This window comes from Oryctolagus cuniculus, chromosome 10, assembly GCF_051225735.1.
Source record: "Oryctolagus cuniculus isolate XC-2025 breed Fujian yellow rabbit chromosome 10, ASM5122573v1, whole genome shotgun sequence".
Taxonomy (NCBI): domain Eukaryota; kingdom Metazoa; phylum Chordata; class Mammalia; order Lagomorpha; family Leporidae; genus Oryctolagus; species Oryctolagus cuniculus.
In genome coordinates, this window is record NC_142876.1 from 37617871 (window position 1) to 37624721 (window position 6851).

At 43.3% G+C, this 6851-nt stretch overlaps 1 pseudogene; it reads left to right on the forward strand.

Moving 5' to 3' along the window:
* The first annotated feature begins 740 nt into the window (after positions 1-740).
* LOC100355200 (splicing factor 3B subunit 2 pseudogene) lies at positions 741-2812 on the forward strand (annotated as a pseudogene).
* Positions 2813-6851: the final 4039 nt, after the last annotated feature.

Here is a 6851-nt window from a genome sequence, read left to right on the forward strand (position 1 = left end):
AGTTTTGGAGTCTCCACAATTTCATTGACTCAGAACTCTACAGTCCAGTGGAGCCTGGTCATTAGCATCCGTGTCTTCATGAAAATTCCCTACGGGGCCAGTGCTGTGGCATTGAAGGTAAAAATGCTGCCTGCAGTGCCGGCATTACATATGGGCATCAGTTCAAGTCCCGGCTGCTCTACTTCTGATCCAGCTCTCCACTATGGACTGGGAAAGCAGTGGAAGATAGCCCAAATCCTTGGGCCCTTGCACCCACGTGGAAGACCTGGAAGAGGCTCCTGGCTCCTGGCTTTGGATCGACAAAGTTGTCAGGAGAAAAGTGGCTGAAGCTGGTGCAGCAACAGATGGCATTTCTACTTATTTTCTTTTTTTTAGATTTATTTATTTATTTGAAAATCAGAGTTACACACAGAGAGAAGGAGAGGCAGAGAGAGAGAGAGAGAGAGAGAGAGAGAGAGAGAGAAAGTCTTCCATCTGCTCGTTTACTCATCAGTTGGCTACAATGGCTGGAGCTGCGCCGATCCAAAGCCATGAGCCAGGTGCTTCTTCCAGGTCTCCCACATGGGTGCAGGGGCCCAAGGACTTGGGCCATCCTGTACTGCTTTCCCAGGCCATAGCCTAAAGCTGGATCAAAAGTGGAGCAGCAAAGACTCGAACTGGTAACCATATGGGGTGATGGCACTGTAGGCAGCAGTTTTACCAGCTAAGCCACAGTGCCAGCCGCCCAGGGGGTATTTCTGATGCAACAAGAGGTGCACACCAAGCAGCAGGGAGCTCATTCACCGAAGGAACATGAGCTCTTGGGCAGCTGTGTTACTGGAGAAGGAATGGCAGCAGGAAATTGCCAACATGGGTACCCCAGTCTCTTGGACCCCTCAAGACGTGGGCCAGATTGGTGTTGGCACTCCTCTGGGTCCTCGAGTTGCCTCCCCAGTGGGCCACACTCCGACTGTTTTGCCCTTTGGGGCCCTTGTTCCTTGGCCTCCTGGTCCCCCACTGCCGCCTGGGGATGAGAAGAGAGAGATGGCTGACTGCTCTGTGTTTCCCAAGATCCCCCAGGCTCTGGAGAAGACCCTGCGGCTGAAGGAGAGCCGCCAGGAGGAGAAGAACGCTCAGCAGGATGAAGACGAGATGAGAAGGGACACTTGCTCATCCCGGGGCCAGTGTGCCTCCGAGCCTGAGGAGGATACAGTGTCCACATCCAAAACAGAGAAAAACCGGAAGCCCCAGAGCCAAAAGGAGAAGAAAAAGCCCCAACACATACTGGGGTGTCCGTGGAGAGCTCTGAGGATCGGGAGAAGCGCTCACTGCATGCGATCGAGCACGCGACCGAAGAACCTGAAATTTATGAGTTCAACTTCATCTTCAAGAGGATTTTTGAGCCTTACAAGGTCACTGATGATGTGAAGAAGGAGATGGAGAAGGAGCCAGAGAAGCTTTGGCAAGCTGGAGAACTCTGTGGCCCGGAGGAAGAAGGGCTTTGAGGAGGAGCACAAAGACAGTGACGACGAAAGCCGCGACGATGAGCAGGAAAAGAAGCCAGCAGCCCCCAAGCTGTCCAGGAAGAATCGCTTCACCGTGGCTGAACTCAAGCAGTTGGTGGCTCGGCCTTACGTCATGGAGATGCGTGATGTGATGGTAAAGGACCCTGAGCTCCTGGTTCACCTGAAGGCCCTTCGGAACTCTGTGCCGGTGCCGCAACACTCCTGTTAAAGGCAAGTACCTGCAATGCAAAGGTGGCATCGAGAAGCCCCTCTTTAAGCTTCTGGACATCATCAAACGCACAGGCGGAACAGAAGACCATGAAATCAAAAATGTAAGAGACGGTTCAGTCCAACATGGGCAAGGCTGACATTGACTACCAGCAGTTGCATGATGCCTTGTTCAAGCAGCAGACTAAGCCGAAGCTGACCATACATGGGGACCTATCCTATGAGGGGAAGGAGTTTGAGACTGACTGAAGGAAAAGAAGCCTGGTGTCCTATAGGATGAGCTCAGGATTTCCTTGGGGGTGCCTGTAGAACCAAACCTGCACAAGGTCCCGCCCCCGTGGCTGATTGCCATTCGTCCCCAAGTACCCCAACCTGAAAATCCCTGAGTTGAACTTGCCCGTCCCCGAGAGCTATGCCTTTGGGAACCATGCTTGTGGCTGAGGCAAACTCTCAGTAGACCACTCTATAGGGAGGTGTTTGGAGCCAATGCTGCTGAATTTCAGACCAAGACTGAGGAAGAAGAATTTGATCACACCCCTTGGGGGGAAGTGGAGACATCAGTTGAAGAGTCCTCAGAAGAAGAGGAAGAGGAGGAAGGTGATGAAGGCAAACTGGATGAGACAGGCTTCATTATGCCCACAGACAGTGGCTTCATCAGTGCCAGCTGGAATGGAGATCACAGAACTCACTGAGCTGCAGAAGAAGGTTGAGGAGGCAATGGACAGAAGTGAAACACTTCAACTGTTCACCGTGTTGCCAGAGAGGAGGACAGCCACCGCTGTGGTGGTGGTGGTGGTGGTGGGGAGTCATGATGGGGTCGACCCACATTTATGACATGTCCACGGTTATGAGCAAGAAGGGTCCAGCCCCTGAGCTGCAAGATGTAGAACTGGCCCTAGCACCTGATGATCTGGAGCTGGACTCCATGGCCATGACCTAGAAGTATGAGGAGCATGTGCAGGAACAGCAGGGCCAAGTGGAGAAGGAAGACAAGCGATATGGTGGCAGAGCATGCTGCCAAACAGAAGCAAAAGAAATGGAAATTTAAGCCCCAGGGCAGCCATGGGGGTAGCAAGAAATACAAGGAGTTCAAATTTTAGCACCCCCACCCCACCCAGCCTTCCTTTAGTCCCTTTTTCTGGATGCCTGGGTTTCACACACATGTCCCCAACAGCTAGCTCTCCTGCAGGTCCCAAGAGCTTGTCATTTCATGTTCTTATTTTAAACATGTTTTGTAAATAAAGCTGCCTCCCAAGGGAAAAAAATCACCAGTAACAGAGTATTCTTGGAAAATCACCAATATCATCAGCATCAGTATTTTAACCAGCAAACTTGGCCTCAATCACTTTCATAAAAAATGTTTATATTTTTGTAAGAAAATTCAGTTGATTATTAACTAAAAATCGCAACCTTCCTGTCTCTACAACTTGAATATACTTCAATAGAAATTTTCAGCCTGCTTTCTTTCAGTTTCAGAATGCATAATAGCTTTCTTTTTCTTCAATACCAATTCTCTAACTTTTAACTCAATCTCATCCCCACAGATTTTTCACTAAGGAATTACTGAATCAAAAATATATCTCTCTTCCATTATCCTAAGTTTTCCACATCTTTGTGTGTTCAGGAGTATTCTGTCCTCATTCTGCCTGGGACCCCATGTGCCCTTCTAGTTAGCAGTTAAAGATTGATGGATATGAAATATTTGTGTTCATTTGTGTGTGTGTGATACGCTATCACAGAATGAAGAATGAGGGCACTTCAAAGAGTTTGTGGAAAATGGAATTAAAAGATAAGCTTATTTTGGTGTAAAAAAACCTCTTGAAATTCATGCACAACATTTTCATAATATGCATTTTCCATGAATCTTTTGGAGACTCCATCTATGCAGGGATTTAAAATATTTTACAGCAAAATAAACTTTCTTTTATTTCCATTTCCCATGGACTTTTTGAAGTATCTTCCTAAATACACTATGATAGAATTTTTTATCCATTAGAGTACTCTAGGCTCAAGTGACAGAAGCTTAACTGAGACTAAAATAGAAACACAAGGATATTTTATTATCCTGTATGCCTAGGATTCTGGAAACTTGGAAGATGGGCGTTTCAGTCCTAATCACCGGTATTCTTATTCTCTCTTCCATTTTCAACATGTCAGCTTTTGTCCTTACATTTGTTCTCTTGGTTACAATATGACTGCTATATCTTCAGAGATCACAGCCTCAGACAATTATGTTCAAATGATAGAAATGGAGAAATGGACATGACCATTTTTGTACATCTATTTAAAAATTTTACAGAAGTCCAACATCAAATTTAAGAAAGGGCCCAGATTCCCTAAAACATAAAGCACTTGATACCCAAATAAATTATTGTTTTGACAGCAAAGAAGCATGGTGGACAGGGGAGGCTCAATGATTTTTAATATTTCTTTATTTTTCTCTACTTGAAAGGCAAAGAGAGAGAGAGATTCCATCCACAAATTCCACATTCCAAATGCCTGCAACAGGAAGGGCTTGGAAAGGCTGAAGCCAGGAGCCCATAATTCCATGTGGGTGCCTCACACAGGTGTCAGGACCTCAGAAACCTGAGTCATTATCTGCTGCCTCTAAGGCTGCATTACAGGAAGCTGGATTAGAAACAGAGCATCTGGAGCTTGAACCAGCACTATGATATGGGGTACAGCCTTCTCAAGCTGAACTTTAACCTATTTTGCCTCATTACTTTCCATATATTTTGTTTAAGCTGCAAATTAAATTAGTGGAGTCACAGGCCTGAGCATCATTGTTGGCCATGTTGCTTACACTGTCTTGGCTCCATCAAGGTCTCCAATAGGACATTTTTGTTTGTTTTTTTGTTATTATTGTGAATGGACTGTAAGATTAAAGAGGAAATAAGCAAGTCTCGGTGTGCATCTGTTTGTGGATGTGAGAAGAGTGGAGAAAATCCAATGTAGTTTATGAGTTCATAACTAGATTTCAGGACAGAATTCTTAATCATTTATAACAGTTCACTGCTTCTTAGACATGTTGGGAAATCTACCATTTAAATAGCCATAGGTCTATTGGTCCAGAAACGGAAGAAATTAGAATAAAGGAGCAGGCTGGAATAAGCATTCCGTATTACTCTAAATCCTAGTCCCATTGCATTTTCATTGCTATGACTGTAAAGGAACAGTTTTGACAAAGTACAGAAATGGATCTCTTCTCATACCCATGTTCCTTCAAGCTAAAGACCTATAATGACATTTCGGTGGTAATATAGACTATTGGAAAATTGAAGAAGGACCTCACAGTGAACAGCAGTCTATGTTAAAAGTGAACTTGAACATGTTTTGAACTTAAATATTCTGTTTTTTAAAATATATGTAAGTCTTCTTAACCTTTCTCTCTGTCCTCTCTCTCTCTCACTGTCTAACTCTGCCTGTCAAAAAAAATAATATATATATATATATATATATATATGTAACTCTTCTAAATCAATCACCCATTTCCACCTCACTTTTCTTTATTCTCTGTTGGTTTTCTGTCATAACCACATTTTCAAATTCACTGTTGACCTCTCTTCCATTTACACTTTAAATTTTTGGTTTTTTGAAAGGAAGAGAGAGAGAGATCTTCCATCATCTGCTTATCTGTTGGTTCACTCCTCAAATGACCACAACAGCTGGGGCTGCATCAAAGCAAATTCAGGAACCCAGAACACAATCAATGTCTTCCATATGGATGGCAAGGTCCCAAGTACTTGACCCATTACCTGCTGGTTCCCAAGGTATTCATTAGCAATTAGCTGGATTCAGATGCCGAGCCAGGCACTGTGATGTGGTATGTAAACTCAAATCTAGCATTTAAATGTGGTATTCTGGCATTTGGAGCAGTGTCTTAACCTTTGTACCATATGCCTACCTGTTGCATTTCTTTCTGCCTTTGCTTGGAGTCACATTTCTAGGCTTCTTTTCTTCTTCCTCTTTCTGGAATCCTGCTTTTTCCTTTGTTTCATCTCTATGTTCTCTTTAATCTGAGGAGTCAACTGGTATGGACTTTTGCCCCTACTGGAGATTATTGGAGTCCATTCCCATTATGGCTTTAGGACTCTGCTCCTGGCAGTGTCAAGGATATCTGCAATAAGCTGAGCTCCTCTTTGGTCAAATTTGACTAAGTAGACAAATAATCTAGATAAATAATTCCTACAGTCTGCTTACAAGAATACCCGTTTGCTCCTTTGTAATGTGTTTTCAGCCTTACATTTTTATGTTCCTGCTTAAATACTTCACAAAGCAGTCATTAAAAATAATGTATTTTCTCTTTTGTTAAAAAAAGAATATCCTCCCAAGAAACTACCTCTCAAGATATGTTCAAATCCCAAGAGATATAATGTTTTACATTACAAAAATTTCCTATATTTTATTTATTAGATGCTTTCTCAAGTAGGCAGGAAAGTAAAACTGATTGAGAGAAGTTTGGACAACAATATTACAAAGCAATGAAGGATAGAACCAAAACTCTCTCAGGCTTCATAATTCTGCCACTTAGGAGTTTGCATTTGAGTATTATAATATAAAGATATGAAGATATGCAATAAATAAAGAAAAATCTGTTGTCATTCTCCTATTTTAAGGGGGATGTGGTGCTTGCACTTACTTTCCTCAGGGATACAGGAACTGCTTCCACAGGTGACAGACACACCCTTATCTCTGCAGGGCCAGCCTGCCTTCTCTGTCTTTCAGTCCTCTTTACTCGGATGTGTGAGGTGACATCAGCAACAACCCAGACTTGAGCACTGCTCTCATTTTTTTCTTCTATCCTCTTTCCTCCCTTTCTTCTTGTCTTCCTCCATCCCTCCCTCCTCCTCTCTCTCTTTTTTTCTTTATTTCTTTATATTAGTTTTCTGGCTCCCACACCTCCTCCTTAAGAAGAGATAAAAAAAATCTTCATTCACATTTTTTCTTTGTTTTTATCCTTTCCTCCCTCCTTTGGTTTTACAATGCAATGCCAATTATTAGAAAATATAATTTACTGTGTCTCACACTATTATTTATAATCTAGTCGGGCATTTTCTTCACATTCTTAATATCCCCAGTGTCAGGCAGAATTACAGCTTGGAAGCTGACTGCACGCCTTTGTGTGTAAACAGCAGAGAT